Raw genomic sequence first — 21649 nt, forward strand, 5'->3', positions numbered from 1 at the left:
TGCTACCATGGCCTTTCTATGGCCTTTCTAGGAAATATTCCAATGACCGAAATATGTAAGGCAGCTACATGGTCTACGCCTCATACATTTACCAAACACTACTGTGTAGATGTGTTAACGGCACAACAAGCCACAGTAGGTCAAGCAGTACTACGAACATTGTTTCAAACAACTTCAACTCCTACAGGCTGAACCACCGCTTTTGGGGAGATAACTGCTTACTAGTCTATGCACAGCATGTGTATCTGCAGCTACACATGCCATCGAACGGAAAATGTCACTTACCCAGTGTACATCTGTTCGTGGCATTAGTCGCTGCAGATTCACATGCGCCCACCCGCGTCCCCGGGAGCCTGTAGCCGTTTCGAAGTTGATCTTGAACATTTGTAAATTTGTAAATATATTACTTTAAACTACATTATGTACATACGTATTCACTCCATTGCATGGGCACTATTACCAGCATACACAACTCCTACCTCACCCTCTTCGGGGAAAACAATCTAAGATTGAGTCGACGCCCATGCGCAATGGAGCCGAAATGGGAGGAGTCCCTCGATCTCGTGACTCGAAAAGACTTCTTCGAAGAAAAACAACTTGTAACACTCTGAGCCCAACACCAGATGGCGGGATGTGCACAGCATGTGAATCTGCAGCGACTAATGCCACGAACAGACACTGGGTAAGTGACATTTTATATATATATATATATATATATATATATATATATATATATATATATATATATATATATATATATATATATATATATATATATATATATATACTGTATATATATATTCTTAATGAAGCCAGTTCTTTCTTTACCAGGACATTGGGTGGTTTGTAAAAATTTACAAATTTGTTAAGGCTATCCAAATCATTATATTGTAAAACGTGATAAATATCCGTAAAGGTCTAATTTTTTTAAACTTTTAAGTTGATTGGCCAGTACTTTTATTAGACCAATTTTGACCTATGTAATATTTGGCATTGGATTGAAGTATGTATGCAGAGTCAATTTCAGTCAATAGTGAATTGAATTTAAATTTGGCATTTATGAGTACTTGTAAACAATCTTTGAATTACAACGTACAAAAAGTGTGTTGTAAGTGTTTAATATTTGCAAGGATTACTTTAGGTTAGGAATAGCCGATCTCTTTTTACCTAGAAACATAGTTGATAATAAAATCATGGGCACAGGCTTTAAAAGCATCGAAAATGGTGGAAAAGGTGAGATCATCTGATTGATTAAATTGAGAATATTAATGAAAAAATACAGAGAAAGATGTGAGAAATGAAGTATCGAGTAACAATGAAATATTGATTTTCCAGAATATTTGGTGATTATTTTTAGGTAATATATCTAACTGAATAAAGATAGAAACATGATCAGATATTAAAATTGACCTTATTTATGCAGAATGTAGGTAAAATCATAAGAAATGAAGATGTGATCAATTCTTGATTGTGTGTGATGTGCTGGATAGAAATATGTATATTCTCGCAAAGCAGGGCTGCATAAACTCCAAAGCAAGTGTTGATGTTCTTTGTCTAAGGGCACAGACAAATAGTTTTTGTGATCTATTTGGCACAAATGGAGAAGTAGAATTCCTATCAATAAAAGAACAGACAATCAGATTACAACCTCCTGCTAAAATTAATGATCTTTTGCAATAGGCCCATAAATATTGAAAATAGAAACTGGAACTGTATCAATGAAAAATCTTGTAAGTAACCTCCTACAGTCAGTATCACTTGTGATTCCTTAAGAGATTTATGACATAGGGTTACAACACCATTTTTCACCATTCCTTGGAGAAAAGATAACATCACCAACCCACCCTCTCCAATTTCAAAGATTCCGTTTCTCAAAGATGTGATTCTTGCAACAGTGCAATATCCGCAGTACGATTGGATAAATGAGATCAAAACATCTTGCGTTGTAATCGGTGAGCCTAAACCTTTGACTTTCCAAGATACAATTTTCAGGGGAATTGAAAAAAGGAATAAGGAAGAGCTAAGACTGATTATTTGCGAGAAAAGGCGAAAACCGGGTGAAAGATACTGGGTGGTGAAGTAGGAAGATAAAAGATGGAAAGCATATCTGATGAGGGAAGAGAATGTAGGAAAAAGAGAGAAAGGATAGAGAAAAAGAGAAGTCAGGAAAGAAGGGGAGAGAAAGAACAACCTGAGCACATACAAATAAAAGCAATAAAATATACACCATAAGGGGGAGTAACATACTTAAAAACTTTTTAAAAGAAATGGGGGAATTGAGGCCACATGGAGAGGATGATTGGTCCGGATTGCAGGGTAAGGCAAAAGGGGTATTTCAGAGAAGGAATGAGGAACAAGCACAGTTACGTAACAGGAAAGATCACCTGTAAAAGAAAGGTAAGTTACATGTGAGTAAGCCCGTATGTGAGTGCATGACAAGAAGCGTTTGAAACAAGATTCTTGTAACAGATACAGGCATATCATAGGGAATAAAACATCCAGAAAGAAAAAAATGCAGATCAAGAAACAAGTTTCACTCATTGGTGGATCTTGAAGTTTCTGTGGCTTTAAATTTACATTCTTCAAGAAAAGCTTTCAATCATGCTGTGTCTACGTACGTAGTTCTGTTCTTATAAGTAACATTAAAGAGGCAAGAATGAAAAACTCTGAAGCAGGTGCCAAGAGTGTGAAGTACTGGTCTCATATTCAGAATTTCTTTATGTTTATCTGTATTATTTTTAGCATAGCCGTGAAAAAAATAAATGCTGTTACCTACCATGAGATGTGTTTCTTCCTGTTGACGATAGAAAATACTTTAAATAAATCTGTATATTTCACAAAATATTAAAAAAATACCTCTAGGTTTATTGGAAGTTGATGCCGTGGCAGGTTAATGGCCCATTCGATGGGCTCATATATTGAGCAAAAGTGTCTCCGGGAAGTTCAGCAGTCTAGGGAGGAATGATTTGAAGAATGCGATTGACTGTACCCTCCAGCAAGCCATACATATGTAGATGTTTCTACTATTTCTATTTTCAAGATCTTCAACTTGTTTCTGAAGTAAAGAAACTTGTGTTTGTAGGTGTTTCACATGGAGAGTGGTATCTGTAAAGATGGAAATTTGTGCTGAGCTGTCAAACTCTGCTGTTCCATCCTAGACCATCAGTCATCACGTCCGTGCAGTTGTGTATTTGTCTAATCCATATACTGACATAAGGCCCGAATTAGAAATCCAATGATACTGGAGTAAGAGTTTTGGTAGGCAAAGCTAGGTCTTTCTTAAGTCACTTAGCGGAAGCTTTATCAGTGGCGGAAAGTAGAGGACCATTATTTGTAGACATGTTTGAAGGGAGAGGTATACCGTGAGACACAGAAAGTTCAGCTCATCAGCAAACTCTGTAAAACCAAAGGAGGGCAGGAGCTATATTTGTGAGAGGTGATGAAACTTTTAAATGATCTATAGTAGTCGACCCATAAAAAAAGGTAATGTTCTGTATAAAACAACATGCACTTGTTCAAGAAAATAAAGAAACCAATGAGAATTCTTAAGTTGAAACCTCATCAGTAGAGCTATAAATTAGCCTTGTCACATGAGCCAAATATAATGGTAAAATGAGCTTTTAACTTTTACTAAAGAGAGGATTGCCTACTGGAAATTGAAAAGGCTCTGCAGTAGATCCAAAATTGTGATGAGTTAAGGAAGATGTATAATCATGTCTTTAAATGCAGTTTAATGTCTTTACAGAGACAATATATTTTCTTTCAAGGGAAGACATATTGGGGCAAGTGGTTGCAGGGAAGGAAGTGTTAGTGCGACATACTAAAATAGCGAGCACCGCCTGTGATAGCTGCACCTTGGGCCACAAGATATGAAGAGTCTCTCGCTGGCATCAGCAACTGGACAAAGCGACACTTTGAAGCATCACATCAAAAATCCTCTAGAGGTCAAGCATTCTCATCAGAGGGAACCGCAGATAAAATTACATAAACCATGTGTCCTTCCTGGGACAGCTAGGCGAACACAGACGTCTTTCTCAGGTATCAGAGCACGCTCTGCTGACATTCTCTTCATGTACTAGTGGTTCTGCTTTTGCCAGAGCTGCTATCTGAGAATCTGTGCACCTGTGCCTTGACGAGGATGCTTGAACTGTAGCGTACCACAAGTGCAATGACCATGCATGCTGGAATAGGTTGGACTTGAACAGAGCCGAGCACAAATTGATATCGTACTCATCACAAGTGTCCACTCCCTTTAAAGTGCAGTCCATGGATGGGACCATGGTGCAGCTGTATCCTTGTTTTCTCTAACCAACAGGATAATAGGACCATTGATGATTTGGACTGAGAGAAGTCATGCATTTCTAATGTGAATCAGCTAGAGGTAGTGAATCATGTTTCATTTAGAAGCTGACCACACAGTTATGAAAGTATACCACAGCAAAACCAAGAAAGTTACTTGAACTTCAACTGTCAAATTCTTCATTTGCATTTCAACAAATACTGTTTTTCGGAAGAATAGATGTTGGTATTTTTCCTAAAATTAACCTCTAAGAGCATTGAAACAAAAGGCTTAGAAAGCGGGTGAGAGTTTGTCATTACACACAATTGGCAAGGCCTGCATGATAAAATAAGTGGAATGTTCGTGAGGTCATGAGTATTTGCTCAGTACACATACAGCAGTTTGTTCAGCAGAGACACTTACCGAATGTAGTTCATGACATTTGATGTAAGAACCAAGTGATGCTTTTAAAACATTCTTTCATCCCTAACTGAAAGTAGCTCATATTACTAAAACAAAAACCGCAGTTTGCTTAGCAAGCAGCAAAAAACCCAGAGGTTTCAGTGAGCGAAATCTTCAGAGGAAGAGGCACTATTTTTATTGTATTGTATTATTTGTATGTAGATTCGTACCTGTGATGAGGCCAAAGTTCTGACATTTGTCTTCTGTGGAAAAGCATCTGACATCTCTTGAATCTCCACCAAGTAACGAAGGGGTATGCTTGACCCCGCTGGTGAATAGAGTAATTCAAACTGAATGATGGGCTACTGTCTTTCAAGAAACCTAGTTAAGTGGTTATGTCAGTTAGGCACAGATTGTGAACTGTACTGCACAGGAAATTACAGTGTTCTCAATTACTGATTCCAGGCAGTAATTGCTCCCCTTCTCAGATTTAGTCCCTACAATGTCGCACACCCATGAGGACCTGGAATAACTGGTCCAAATTAGCATATGGATTCCATCGGCTGAATTTTCCAGCTGGTAAAATCAGGCTCAGTGATGCTACAAAGGGTGCATCTGGGTGGGTGTACACTATTCCGGTTGTTATCAGGTGGATCAGTTTTACCTTTCTGTATTGGAAATACATCTAAATATGTATTTTTGCTATATTAATTTTTAGCATAGCTCAAAGTAGCTGAATAGACGCATGCAGTATTTTGCCTGTAATCAAGGTTTTTGCACCACACTGGCATCTATTGAATAAACATAATGAGACTTCGAGCTCGGGTTTAACGAGGACGAAACCCATTTTTCCTGGATCACACCTCGAGAGCAGTTGTTGTTCTGCAGCTCAAACAGCCAAATGTGCTTTAAAAAGCTTTCAACCGAGATCAAGCCCACACACAAAAATACTAAAACAATAGTTTTAAAACGGCTCCTACCACGCCCAGTAATTCACAGAAACATTAGTTAGTATAGGGAAAAAAATGCTTATAATTTATAGGTGCTGATTCATAAAAACATTTGTGAGTACCGAAAGCAGTGCTACAGGAGACTCTTAACGGTACTGTATATTCCCTTAATATTCCCATTCTATTCCCATTTTTAGGTTTCACCTAGACAGTGCATGCGCTTTCTCTGCGAGACATGTTTTTTACACACAGTGTGAAGAGCTCACTAATACCTTACCATTTATTAGCTTCAGCTTCACTTTAATTTCCTTTGCCCCCATTTGTCATGGTATTCAAGCTTTGTCGCTTCTTCTTGTGTCCTTCCCCTGAAGCATGGACTTCTTTCCATACGCTACACCATGTCAATCTACTTTATGCCAGGGCACTCTGCGCCACTGCACTCTACACCACCACACTCTTTTCTACACCGCTGCACCACACACCACTGTACTCTAATATGCACCACTTTGTGCAACTGCATACTACTCTGCACCACACTGCTTCACTGCAATTTACACCACTCTACTCTACATCACTGCTCTCTATACCACTCTACTCAGGACCACTACTAACTGTGCACCACTCTTCTTTATGCCACTGCACTCTACTCTGCATCACTACACTCAAATCTATTTCACAGCGCTGTACACCACTGCACTATTTTATGCCACTGCACTCTTCTCTGCACCACTCTACGTCACTGCACTCTTATGCCACTGCACACCACACCACTGTGCTTTATGTCACTGAAATCTACGCCACTGCACACTATGCCACTCTAATCTTCTCTGTACCACTTCACTTTATGCCTCTGCACTCTACGCCACTGCTCTATATTTTATGCCACCGTACTCCACTCTACACCACTACACTCTGTGCCAGTCCAATCTACTCTGCACCACTACACTCTGTGCCACTCCGATCTACTCTGCACCACTTTACTCTATGCCAGTGTACTCTGCTCCCCTGTACTCTGCACTACTCTATGCCACTGCACTCTACACCATTGCATTAGTCGACTCTGCATCAATCTACCCAGTGCCACTGCACTTAACTCTGCACCACTCTACTCTTTGCCACTCGTTCTACTCTGAACCACTGCACTTTATGCCACTCTAATCTACTCTATTCTGTGTCACTGCACTCTACGCCACTGACACTCTACTCTACACCACTCCGTTCTATGCTACTGCTGTCTGCTTTGCACCACTCTACGCAACTGCATTATAGTCCACTGCTCCCTACACCATCCTACGCCACTCTACTCTGCACAGATCTATGCCACTGTGCTCTACTCCTCACCTTTGTGGTTTATGCCTCTGCACTCTATGCCACCGCATTGCTGTATGCCACTCTGATCTACTCTGCACCACTGTACTCTATACCACTGAACTCTGTGCCACTGCACTCTATTCAGCACTACTGTATACCACTCTGTGCTACACCACTGCACTCTATGCCACTCTACTCTGCACCTCTGCACTATTCTACTCTGTGCCACTCCACTCTGCACCACTGCATTATACTCTATACCTTTCTACTCAGTGCCACCGCACTCTATGCCACTGCATTCTACACCAATCTAATCTACTCTTTACCACTCCACTCTGTGCCACTACAGTCTGTACCACTGCACTGTATGCCACTCTACTCTGAGCTACTGTACTGTACGCCACTGCACTCTATGCCATTGCACAACTACACCACTACACTCCACTATGCTCTGTACCAGTACACTATACACCACCCTGCTATGCTCCGCACCACTGCACTCTACGCCACTACACCCTTATACCGCTGCACTCTATGGCACAGCACTCTACGCCACTGAATGTCACTCTACCCCTTTACTCTATAGCACTCCACTCTCTGCCACTCTATGCAAATCTACTATGCACCACGCCACTCTACCTCACTCCTCACAGTACTCTATTTTGTGCTACTTTATGCCACTCTAAGTCGCTACTCCACTCTGTGCCGGTCCACACCACTCTACACCATGCCACTCCACTACAGTGTAGTCCACCCTACACCACTCTGCTCTGTCAATCCACTCTACACCTCTGCCCCCTACCACATTCTGCTCTATACAAATTCACTCCACTCTACTCCACGCCAATCTACTCTATGCCACTCCACTATACACTACACAACTCCACTCCATGCCACTCTACCCCACTTCTACTCTACCTCGCCCCACGCTGCTGTACAACATGACGAAAAGACATTGGCAAAGCCAATAGCTCTTGCGTAGGTAAACCTATTGGCTTTGCCAATGCTTATTGATGTTTTGGGGCAAATTCACAAAGGCATATGAGTACTACAGGAGTACTACTTTACCTACTAGAGAATGCCTTTGGGAGTAGGTTTTATTACATTTAGGTTGCACAAACCGCACGCTGCAATAAGTTTTCACTTGGAAACCCTTACAAGGAAAAGCAGTGCCAACTATAGAATGTTTATATTAGGAACAGCCTGAAAGTCGTAAAAGGAATATAGAGGTACGTCGGTTTCAGGTAGTTGTGCCCTTCAAAAATAGCTGTATATCAAACTATGCTACCAAACAGCAGATGAGAGTAGCAAAAGTGCTGACCACCGAGGGTGTAGTAAGAAAATAACGTGTGAAGACAACAATGTGCGCAGTTTTTAACTGTATACACAAGCCTAGTCCTTGGTAAAATGTCCGTCGTGTGTGGAATATAGACACATTTAAAAAATATATACATATATATGCATATATATGTATTTGTATATATATTGTCATCCAGAAAACATTAGGGCCTAATTTGAAGCGGACCAAACACTCTTTAAAACCCCCAAATAAAATTATGTAAAAATGTATTTCCAGCACCTGCGACTTCTAGCCTGCTAACTGCAACACGTATAAAAGTTAGGAATTCAAGCAGAAATGATCTGCTTACCTCTAAAACGGTTTGACTTACAGGTAGGTGTCCTTCAGGGTCTGTGTGTATATTTCCATCATCGGTTTTCTCCTCGCAGCAAAGAAAAGATCAAATCGCGTGCTAAAAGCTAAATAACAAAATTCTTGAAAGCGTTTGGCACCACAGGCTCCAGAGGATACACCTGGATTGTTTGCAGCGCCTCGTTTCATGTGGTGTTTACAAAGACGGATTTAGGAATCGGATACCTTCCCAACTTAACCTCTGTTCTGTGCTCAATGGATGCGTACCTTTCAAGTGTTCCATTTTGTACCAATATTTTTCTTACTCGTGGGAAAATAATCTCTAAAGTAATTTAAGAATATTACCGGCCTATAACTTTTCATAACATTTATGGCACACCCTTTTGAGTATTCTTCAACGTACGCTTGAACAAATGAAATTTGGATGGATAATTTTTTTAAGTGAATTATAATTTATATTCTAGTGTGCATAGACCAGAGGCTATTTAATGAAAATGCATTTCTCAAATCAGGTCACAGTAGTCAGAGTTTTTAAAGCTGCAACCTTTTCATGAGTACAGTTCTGTTTTGTTTTTTGTTCCGGCACATGCATTATGATACTCCTGTCTCATTTTATATTTCTAGGGAGCCACGCATTGCTTGCATCAAGTTCAATGAGCTCCCTGCTTCCCTGTGCACATGAGAGTCTTCAGAAAGATTTTAAATCAATGTGGCATGTTTTTGACACATTTGTATTCCAATATTATGCTGAAAATCGTTGACCCCTCAATCTTTTCAAGCAGTCGTCTGGATGGTGTAGAAAGCGTTCTTATTTTTACCAACAATAAAAACTAGGGCCTTGAGTATGAGATGTGACATCCTGTATGTAAAGGTTTTAGTGTGCAGTGATTTCCAGCATAATATTGTGTTACAGGCCTGAAAATAGCTCACTCCTCTGGGTTAGTCATATATTTCTCTGACCCGAATAAAGTAGTCAGTTGATTGTGAAGAGGAAAACATTTATACACACTTATCTTAATGGTACAGAAATGTGTTTTGTGTGTTGTGGATCATACCTTCATGATAGCATGTATCACATTGGTAACACAGGTCAGGCATGTTAGTATGTAAGTGTAGAATTTGCATAACCCCTATTTATTTGGATAGAAGCCCCTACCGATCAAAGGCACCACGCCCCCTTGAACGGCTGAAAGAACTGTGTTAGAGCACCTGGTCCTTAGTAAGTAAACTTACAAGGGGACGCATATAGGTCGAAGAACCTTTTGGATGGCATGAAGTATCCTAGCTGTGGTGTAACCAATGACCATCAATAAACAATACACAATCATTAATCAATAAGCAAAACATTAATCATCAGTGAATAGCACTAACATCTCCTTAATAACCACAATTCAATTATATGTTTTATCAGTTTTATTTCCCTATTTGTTACAATTCCAAGTTATAAGGTTAATTCAAACTTTATTCAATTCACTCAAGATTAATTCATTAGTGACCACCAATAACATAACCTAATCAGTACTTGAGAAAACATACGGTTCGATGGCATATGTTGCTGCAGATACACATGTTTAGCACAGTCCGCTGCCTGGTGTTGGGCTCGGAGTATTACAAGTTGTTTTTCTTCGAAGAAGTCTTTTTTGGTCACAGGACCGAAGGACTCCTCCTTCTTCGGCTCCATTGCGCATGGGCGTCGACTCCATCTTAGATTGTTTTTTTCCGCTGTCGGGTTCGGACGTATTCCTTTTCGCTCCGTGTTTCGGTTCGGAAAGTTAGTCAGAATCTCGGAAGAAAGCGTCGGTATTGTTCCGTTCGGTATCGGGATAGTTAGGTACATCGACACCGATCATCGGAAGACTTTGGGGTAGTTTCGATCCCCCATCGGGGCCTGGTCGGCCCGACCGCGTGCGACATCGAAGCCGATGGAACGGACCCCGTTTCGTTTCTGCCCAAAATGTCACAGTAAGTATCCTTATACAGATCAGCACTTGGTCTGTAACTTGTGCTTGTCCCCCGAGCACAAGGAGGATACCTGTGAGGCCTGTCGAGCCTTCCGGTCCAGAAAAACACTCCGGGACCGAAGAGCCAGGCGTCTTCAAATGGCTTCTACGCCGACAAAACAACGTTTCGACGAGGAAGAGGAAACATTCTCGGTTCCGGAATCAGAATCCAGAGACTCCGACGTCGAAGAACAGCTACAAACAGTGAGTAAGACGTCGAAAAGTAAAACCATTGAGAAGACAAAAGCCCAGGGGACGCCACTGCCAACAGGCCATGGCTCGACCCATAAAACCGGCGAACCGTCGAAGGCGCCGAAAAAGGGCACGCCCATAGCGAAGACACCCGACTCCGGTCGAGGGACCGCCATGGAGCAACCTCGGAGCCGAGATAGCGGCGCCAAGAGGCAAAAGCAAGATGCCGGCACCGAAAAACATCGGCATCGAGACACACTGCCGAAAGCCACAAAAATCATGTCGGCACCGAAGCCGAAAAAAGATCTCTCGGCGCCGAAAAGTTCCACACCTTCATCCTACACAGAGGAACAAGGAATAAGTGGCCAGATGCACAAATTTGGACAAGAGCTCCAAAGTGTAGAATCGGACTACACACAAAAGAGACTGTACATCCAGCAAGACACAGGGAAGATATCAACCCTTCCCCCAATAATGAGGAAAAGAAGGATCGGACTTCCAAAGGATGACGCACAACCACAAGCCAAAGTGGTTAAAAAAGTCACGCCTCCGCCCTCTCCACCACAGGCATCGCCGGCACAAACACCGCCACAAATGCACTCACCAGCGCAAACTACCATAAGTCATGACGATCAGGATCAAGACGCTTGGGACCTGTATGACACCCCAGTGCCGGACAATGATCCCGATTCATACCCCACAAAGCCGTCACCGCCAGAGGACAGTACCTCATACTCGCAACTGGTGGCTAGGGCAGCAGAATTCCACAATGTCCAACTGCATTCCGATCCTATAGAGGATGATTTTTTATTTAACACCCTCTCGGCTACACACAGCCAATATCAATGTCTCCCAATGCTACCAGGGATGTTACGGCACGCAAAACAAATTTTTGAAGAGCCCGTAAAATCAAGAGCCATCACCCCAAGGGTGGGTAAGAAATACAAACCACCACCCACAGACCCAGTGTTTATTACTTCGCAGTTACCACCTGACTCCGTGGTAGTAGGGGCAGCTCGCAAGAGAGCAAATTCCCATACATCTGGCGACGCCCCACCTCCGGACAAAGAAAGCCGAAAATTTGATGCGGCAGGAAAAAGAGTAGCATCACAGGCAGCCAACCAGTGGCGCATCGCATATTCACAAGCGCTGCTGGCCAGATATGACCGCGCACACTGGGACGAGATGCAACTTCTCGTAGACCATCTTCCCCAGGAATACCAAAAAAGGGCGCAGCAAATAGTTGAAGAGGGACAAACGATCTCAAACAATCAAATCCGCTCTTCACTAGACGCAGCCGATACTGCAGCAAGAACAGTCAACACTGCTGTCACCATAAGGAGACACGCTTGGCTACGCACTTCAGGCTTCAAACCTGAAATCCAGCAGGCTGTCCTTAATATGCCCTTCAACGAGAAACAACTTTTTGGCCCTGAAGTGGACACAGCCATTGAAAAACTTAAAAAGGACACAGACACGGCCAAAGCCATGGGCGCACTCTACTCCCCGCAGAGCAGAGGCTCTTTTAGAAAAACACCATTTAGAGGGGGGTTTCGTGGCCAACCCACAGACACCACCAGCCAACAAACAAGAACCACACCATATCAGGGTTCATTCCAAAGGGGAGGTTTCAGGGGATATAGAGGGGGTCAATTCCCAAGGAGTAGGGGAAGATTCCAAACTCCAAAAACACCTCCACCTAAACAGTGACTTTCAAGTCACACAACCCCTTCACTCAACACCAGTGGGGGGAAGACTAAGCCAATTCTACCAATCTTGGCAACAGATTACAACAGACAATTGGGTATTAGCAATAATCCAACATGGATATTGCATAAAATTCCACACATTCCCACCAAACATCCCTCCAAAAACACGCAAAATGTCACTACAACATTTAGAACTTTTAGGACTAGAAGTTCAAGCACTACTGCAAAAGGATGCAATAGAGCTAGTACCAGTACAACAAAAAAACACAGGAGTTTACTCCCTGTACTTTCTAATTCCAAAAAAAGACAAAACATTAAGACCAATATTAGATCTCAGGACACTAAATACCTACATCATATCAGACCACTTCCACATGGTCACACTACAAGACATCATTCCACTGCTCAAACAGCAGGATTACATGACCACATTAGACCTAAAAGATGCGTACTTTCATATACCGATACACCCTTCTCACAGAAAGTACCTAAGGTTCGTATTCAAAGGAATACATTACCAATTCAAAGTCTTACCATTCGGAATAACAACTGCACCAAGAGTGTTCACAAAATGTCTAGCAGTAGTAGCAGCACATATCAGAAGACAACAGATACACGTGTTTCCCTACCTGGACGATTGGCTAATCAAGACCAAAAAAGTAATAAGTGCTATGTTTCCAAACCAAAAAATACAAGCAAAATTGGTGCTAAAACTTCTAGGCATGATGTCATCATGCATAGCCATTGTCCCAAACGCAAGACTACACATGCGCCCCTTACAACAGTGCCTAGCATCACAATGGTCACAGGCACAGGGTCAACTTCAAGATCTGGTGTTGGTAGACCGCCAAACATACCTCTCGCTTCTATGGTGGAACAGCAACAATTTAAACAAAGGGCGGACATTTCAGGACCCAGTGCCTCAATACGTTATAACAACAGATGCTTCCATGACAGGGTGGGGAGCACACCTCAATCACCACAGCATTCAAGGACAATGGGATGTACACCAAACAAAATTTCATATCAATTACCTAGAACTGTTAGCAGTATTTCTAGCGTTAAAAGCCTTTCAACCCATAATAACACACAAATACATTCTTGTCAAAACAGACAACATGACAACAATGTATTATTTAAACAAACAAGGAGGAACACACTCAACACAATTGTGCCTCCTAACACAAAAAATATGGCAGTGGGCGATTCACAACAACATTCGCCTAATAGCACAATTTATTCCAGGGATCCAAAACCAACTAGCAGACAACCTTTCGCGAGACCACCAACAAGTCCACGAATGGGAAATTCACCCCCAAATTCTGAACAAATACTTTCAAATTTGGGGAACACCCCAGATAGATTTGTTCGCAACAAAAGAAAACGCAAAATGCCAAAACTTCGCATCCAGGTACCCACACCGCGAATCACAAGGCAATGCTCTATGGATGAGTTGGTCAGGGATATTTGCATACGCTTTTCCCCCTCTCCCTCTTCTTCCATATCTAGTAAACAAGTTGAGTCAAAACCAACTCAAAGTCATACTAATAGCACCCACATGGGCAAGACAACCTTGGTACACAACTCTACTAGACTTTTCACTAGTACCGCATGTCAAACTACCCAACAGACCAGATCTGTTAACACAACACAAACAACAGATCAGGCATCCAAACCCAGCATCATTGAACCTAGCAATTTGGCTCCTGAAATCCTAGAATTCGGACACTTAGACCTCACACAAGAATGTATGGAGGTCATAAAACAAGCTAGAAAAGCTTCCACTAGACACTGCTATGCATCTAAGTGGAAAAGATTTGTTTGCTACTGCCATACCAATCAAATCCAACCATTGCATGCCTCTACAAAGGACATAGTGGGATACTTACTACATTTGCAAAAAGCAAACCTCGCTTTTTCATCTATAAAAATACACCTCGCAGCAATATCTGCTTACCTACAAACTACTCATTCATCGTCTCTATTTAGAATACCAGTTACTAAAGCATTCATGGAAGGACTAAAAAGAATTATACCACCAAGAACACCACCAGTTCCTTCATGGAACCTTAACATCGTCTTAACAAGACTCATGGGTCCACCTTTCGAACCCATGCATTCCTGTGAAATGCAATATCTAACGTGGAAAGTCGCATTTCTCATTGCAATCACATCCCTCAGAAGAGTAAGTGAAATACAGGCATTTACCATACAAGAACCATTTATTCAAATACACAAAAATAAAATAGTTCTAAGAACAAATCCAAAATTTCTACCAAAAGTCATCTCACCATTCCATTTAAATCAAACAGTAGAATTACCAGTGTTCTTCCCACAGCCAGATTCCGTGGCTGAAAGGGCACTACATACATTAGACATCAAAAGAGCAATAATGTACTACATTGACAGAACAAAGCTAATCAGGAAAACAAAACAACTGTTCATAGCTTTTCAAAAACCACACATAGGAAATCCAATCTCTAAACAAGGCATTGCTAGATGGATAGTCAGATGTATTCAAACATGCTATCTTAAAGCCAAGAGAGAATTGCCTATTACACCAAAGGCACACTCAACCAGAAAGAAAGGTGCTACAATGGCCTTTCTAGGAAACATTCCTATGAGCGAAATATGTAAGGCTGCAACCTGGTCTACGCCTCATACATTTACTAAACACTACTGTGTAGACGTACTAAATGCACAACAAGCTACAGTGGGCCAAGCTGTACTAAGAACATTATTCCAAACTACTTCAACTCCTACAGGCTAAACCACCGCTTTTAGGGGAGGTAACTGCTTTATAGTCTATGCTAAACATGTGTATCTGCAGCAACATATGCCATCGAACTGAAAATGTCACTTACCCAGTGTACATCTGTTCGTGGCATTAGTCGCTGCAGATTCACATGTGCCCTCCCGCCTCCCCGGGAAGCCTGTAGCCGTTTAGAAGTAAATCTTAAATCTTAAATATTTGTACATTTGTAAATAATTATTATAAACCTTTTATGTACATACGTATTCACTCCATTGCATGGGCACTATTTATAGCAAACAACTCCATCCTCACCCTCTGCGGGGAAAACAATCTAAGATGGAGTCGACGCCCATGCGCAATGGAGCCGAAGAAGGAGGAGTCCTTCGGTCCCGTGACCAAAAAAGACTTCTTCGAAGAAAAACAACTTGTAATACTCCGAGCCCAACACCAGGCAGCGGACTGTGCTAAACATGTGAATCTGCAGCGACTAATGCCACGAACAGATGTACACTGGGTAAGTGACATTTTCATTCTAATGCCTCAACATAAGCCAATAAAGAAGAATTTATTAACATGAATAGCAGAGTTCAGCAAATCAGTCCATCAATCATTTGTCACAGTATACCTCAACGTCTCAGAATAGGAACCCTACCTAACCAAGATTAGCATTGGTATGTGGGACTTCATGCAAAAACAGTTTAGAACATGAATTTAGAAAAACATCTAGCTAGAAGAAAAACTATAAAACAGCACAGTTGGTACCTAGAAGAAAAGGCACATAAAGTCAATCAGTCACATTGTCATAGCTACCTATCCACTGTGTGGATCAGCAACAAAGTCAGTCATCATCTTCAGGTCATCAATCGATCAGCAACGCATCAGGAGACAGAATCTCAAATGTCTTCTCCTTCAATATCGCATCAATTTCGGAATAAGTTCTGAAGATTTTTCCCTCCGTTACAGCATTATATTAAAGGTGCCCAGACTATCCCCCAAAACCTAATTGGTCAATTATTCACCATATCTGACGCTAGCTAGTGTCTTTTATTTTACAAATCTATGAGTTCTAATATTTTGTCGCTCTCAGGATGTCGATTGGTTCACTGTATGATGTCCTCATCATCCGGCTCATCAGGTATCAAAAATGTTACATATTCCTCTCCAGTCAGTGTCTCTATTGTTCGAGTCCTGGGAAAAACATTTCATCTGCTTTTCACCAGGTTTGATAAAAATGTGATTCCCCCCTCTCCTGTCCGCCGGTTCATTGCAGAAAATTATAGCTAAGCAGATTTTATTAACATAAGTGGTTCATGGTCAGTTCAACACATCAGCTTTTCTACATTGCACGATTATTCAGCTTCTGCATGAGGCCTGGCAAAACTAGGCCACAACTTCGGCTAAGTTAACTCTACAATATAATGCAAATCTTAATTTATACATCGCAATATGGCATATTGCTACATTACATCATTATTGCACATTTTCAGTATTTTACATATATTTTAGTCATTTTTAGAACAGCTCGTGAATGTTGGTTACCACTCTCCGTGGGCACATTTTCAAACGTGCACATTATGTCTCTTTATTAATTTTCCTCTACATCTTATTATTATTATTCAAATGCATAAACACTCATTAATATTTTCAATTTAATATGTCTGCTTCAGCAGCTCCCTATACTAGTGATACTAGTGTGACTTCTCCGTATGACGTCATAACTGACCGTCGACATAAGTGCTGACGCTTCTAACAATCTCCTTTGTTGTAACACCATCCTGAACTGTCAGATTTTCTGCACTGAAACATTGGCAACCCCTCCGACCAGCATTTAGGCATGGTGGCAGTTTCTGGAAGGTGTGGTGGAAGGGGCAGGTTGTGGGGAAGGGTAGGCCTATCACTTATACATGGATTATTAGATACCTTGTTCAGTGTTCGATTGTCCAGATTATACGAGTAGTGGGCACAGGTTTGCAGAGTGGAGTTGTTGTTTTCATCATTCACTGACTGATTTTTGTCTTTCATGTCAATTGCTTTGATGATTAATGGCAATGTGTGCAGCACTTATAATGGTTCTTTGTTGCGACCAAATATTAATAGTTATTTCCACGTGTGTGCTTTAGTAAAATGAAAAGCCCATTTAAAATATGGAGATACTTTCATATGGACTCTATAGTGGATTGAGTCTATTTCACTTAGCGACCCTTACTGCTTGTTCCTTTGTGTTTTTATGGTCCATTGACACATTTCGTTTTGTGTTTTTATGATACAAATAGTTCTACTGCCTCACTATTACTGCCACTGTTTCTGGCAGATAAGATATTATCAAGCAATGTGGCGCCACTATACATACTCTACAGGAATTAGCTCAGTTGACATTCTGCTGGGTAGTCCAGTGCATGCAGTTGTGCTGCTCTTAAATTACATTTTGATATTTGCAGATGTCGTCGCAGGTGTTTTGACTTATTTGCTGTGCCTACACCACCCCTTATCCATGGTCCTCAGTAGGTGACCAATTGTTAGTGCTTTTCTGTGAGTTGAGGTTGAGTGAATGGGATGACTTCACTTGTGCCTCCTTGGTCTATTACCATGCCCTGCATGAAATGGCAGTTGTAACTGCAGAAGCGAAGTGTCAGATTGTTGGTCTTGTGCGATATAAACTAATGTGGCTTTTCTAGCCTCCTAACTGGATCAGACATTTAAGAGAGAGCACTGATAAGGACGTACTAAGCCCTGGCTTTCTTATAGTCCCAGAGCCAGCTAGAATTTAATGCGTACGAGTCCACTTGGCATCAATTGCCTCTGGGTACATAAAGCTGCTTAAAGCTAAGAAACCAATTTGAAGGATCAGATAACCGGAGAGTATAGGTCAGGGTCAGCTTTTACCATGGGCGAGCTGGGCCCAGGCTCAGGGCGCCAATATTCTGAGGGGCGCATGGAGCTGTGTGCGTGACTGTTATGCCAACAGCAGCGCCCTTCTCATCTTGCTCCTGGCTTGTCTGTACGTTTTTGTCTGATGTGCCAGTTTAAAGTGATTTTAGTCCTTCATTATCATACCGTGGGCCATGTTTTTATCACCCCATTAGCCCCTCTCCTTGCCCTCCCTTCACCCTCTGACCCTGCTGACACACACCAACATAACCATCACCTTCCTGAAGCAGCTAAGCTATAGGTGATTCCAGTGCTTAACTCGTAAATAAAAACGTGCTGGTACCGAAAACCTCCTCTGAAACTAGCAGCTGAGGCAGCGTAATCCTGAAGCCATCTCGGGCTCTTTAACTCATTAATCAGCTCAATCTTGCAGCTTTCTGTTTTCTCACTTTGCAACACTTTTTTGTTTTTCTCTTCCTCCCCTCTTTTCCATATGTGTCTTTTGCTCGTAGGAAATGCTTGAGGCATAAGATGAAGTGTCGGGCCTAAAAAATAAGTGGCGGTCAGGGTTGGATTCAGGGTGGGGCAATCGGGCACTGGTCAAGGGGCCAGTGGCGGAGGCCACCTAGTCGGCCGTTTTTTTCTGTCTGTGGATAAAGCAGCACCACATACTAAGGCTGATTTCTCTAACAAATAGACTGCTACAGCTAACAGTGAGAGGTAGTCTGAGCAAACTGCATATTACGCCCATTAATTGTTATTTGCAGAATGACAATTGGGTAGGACGCACATCATGTGGAGCCTTCTTCCATTACCGAGATCAAAAGGTGACAGTGAGCCTTTGAGAAGCACAATTTACGGATTTGGTGTGGGAGGGAGGCTTCAACCCCCCACAGAAGGTGACAACGATTGGCTAAACAAGCCAAAGGTGCCTGCTGCCACTTTTCTCTGCTTGAGATTGGCAGGTTCATCCAAATACTGTGCAACGGAGTGAGAGAAAAACACACCAAGAACTGCAGACGTTTAAAATAACTAAATTAAAACAAATCTGAATAGAAACAGATAAAAATAAAACACCGTTTTGGCAGTGTTGCTGTTATAAAAAAAAAATCTCATTCACCCTCTGTCCTGAAGTGAAAAGGGAAAGGGGAGAGAAAAAGGAAATGTGAGACCGGGAGCGGAGAGACAGAGTGGGGAAGAGGAAAGTTTGTGTGGATAAAAGATATGAACAATAGATTGGTACATGCACAGAGTGAAAAATGGGAAACAAAAGTGAAGAGAAAAGGAGATGCAAAGGGACAAACTTATGATACAGTGAATGATGAAACAAAGGGTGGATGGAGACAGGGCTGGCCTAGGGCATGGGTGAGCTGAGCTCAGCCCCAGGGCGCCCACGTTTAGAGAGGCATACAATGAGCTCACCTAATTATTTTTATTATAATTATTTTTGATATTTCAGCCGGCAGCTCCTGTTCATTAGCTATGTAAAACTTAACATTCTCTTAAGTTGTCTTCCTCCATTTCCTCCTCTCCCTCCCCCTCCCTTCTCACTCTCGCCCCACCCCCAAAACTTCTCACCTCCAATTTAGCAAATAAACAGGTGATTCAGGTGACAGGTGTTGGAAAATGTGTGTTTAGAGGCTGCCCACTGCTAAGGTAATCAGCTAGGATTTGACTGACTAGTGAACACAAAACGCCCCATATTAAAATAATCGGCAGCAATAATGTTAAAGACAAGGTCAGGTGCATAGGCTTTTCATAACCCAATAATGTTCCCTTTCCTACCCTTGGTCTTTGTCCACAACATACACTGCTAGGGATCTTTGGATAAAGGTAGTGTTAAATACACCACTAAGAAAAGGTAGAAATTGAATTGTGAGGGGAGGGTGGAAATCGAGGAGGGAGAAGCCCGAAATTTGATTTCGTCCAGGGTGCTTTTTGAGCAAAGGCCAGCCTTGGAGGGTGCTATATACTGGAATAACAGTGTTCCCAGTCTTGGATGATGCTACTGGCCTTCAAAACTTTAAAAATAATAATTTACTACACATTTCTCCCCTAAACAAGTCCCTGATGTTAATGACACACTGATTCATGAAAGGTGGTGATTCACAAATACGGGCCACTTTCTTTTGGGTACCCAGGCCAATTTCGAGTCCCAATCTGACCCTGGTGGCGGTAACCCGCACCGGAAACCACTAGCACAAATTAAGCACTTAAGTGAGCTGGGGGAGGTCCAGGGATATTTGTGTTCAGGGGCCAGACCCTGCTCATCCAGGTACTGAAGAGTGAACAACAAAGGGACCCCTGCTGCCTCATTTAATTCACTACCATCAGCAAGGGCGCCACGTTTTTCTCCGCCCATGCCCAGGGCGCTATCATAGCAAAGGCCGTCTATAAAAGAGGTTATGTGTATTGCTGAGGAGCTGCGGCATTCGATACTTTATTCTTAAATGAACCATGATGAGTACCCCAATGCAAGCTCCGCACACTTCCATGCTCATGATTTCCCTCGCAAACAATTTGAGACTGTAGCCTCATAGGCAGATCAGACTGATTAATAATGTGTATTGATGTAATCTAGTCACTGCTCGAGGGAGGTTTATGTATTTATGGGGAGATTCTTATATTTGTGTGAAACACATTAAGGGGAGCCAGAAAGGTATTCTTACAGGAAATCTCAGCCGGTGCTCCTTACTAAAGTAAAAATACCTCAATTGAATAAATTAGGAAACTGTGCCTGCCCGATGTACTGATCAGGAATAACTTTTGTGATTGTAAGAAATTAGACTAAATATGTGACTAATTCACCTTCAACTGTGAGTGAATGGTCGTCATAATGCAAGGGATTGTTCTGTTTTCCGTATCAAAATGTAAGGTAGTAGCACTGATATCTTAATATTCTGATATGGAGTTCAGATTAGTAAGAAAAAACAAGTCCTATTGTGTGAACATAGGGAGACTGAAACTACTCCATTTGCGGTGTGTCACACCAAAGTAGCTCTGCTTCATAACTCGTGTCATTCAGTCTGTGGTCCACTCTAATTTTGGGTTTGTTCCCTACTTTATAATGGATGTGTGGGGGTAAGTGAGCTATATACAAAATGCTCATGGAATGTACTTTGTTTCTTCAGTCAGGCACTTTCTTTGTGGAGGTGTCTCTGTTCTTTTCTCCCGAGTTTGTTTATTTTCACCCTACACCGGTCCTTGAAAACAATACCATGCCATACAAATGATATCTGTAGTAAAAAAAAAATGATTGGTGGAATTGTTTGTCTATTTTTCTTACCTATTGGATACCATCAACCGAGCACAAACTGCGCAACCACGAACCCTCTCAAATAGAGAACAAGGAACCACAGGCAAGTTGAGGCCTCATTGGTGAGGTGCAGTTTGAATCCATAAGCCCAGCACGCTTGGGAACTGCCTATAGGCATGCACTTCCCTCAGGCAATGAAAAACAATGAGTAGAGAAGTACAGGCCAGTGCTTTAGCTCTTCCATAGTGTAAGATGCCATTTTAGCATTGCCAGCTT

At 41.9% G+C, this 21649-nt stretch overlaps 1 protein-coding gene across 1 annotated transcript in view; it reads left to right on the forward strand.

The window, feature by feature from the left end:
- The window catches only part of ELOVL5 (ELOVL fatty acid elongase 5), a 339287-nt gene that overhangs the window by 137262 nt on the left and 180376 nt on the right, over nucleotides 1-21649 (forward strand). The gene's annotated exons all lie outside the window — the stretch shown is intronic.

Source organism: Pleurodeles waltl, chromosome 5 (assembly GCF_031143425.1).
Source record: "Pleurodeles waltl isolate 20211129_DDA chromosome 5, aPleWal1.hap1.20221129, whole genome shotgun sequence".
In the NCBI taxonomy this organism is placed as follows: Eukaryota; Metazoa; Chordata; class Amphibia; order Caudata; family Salamandridae; genus Pleurodeles; species Pleurodeles waltl.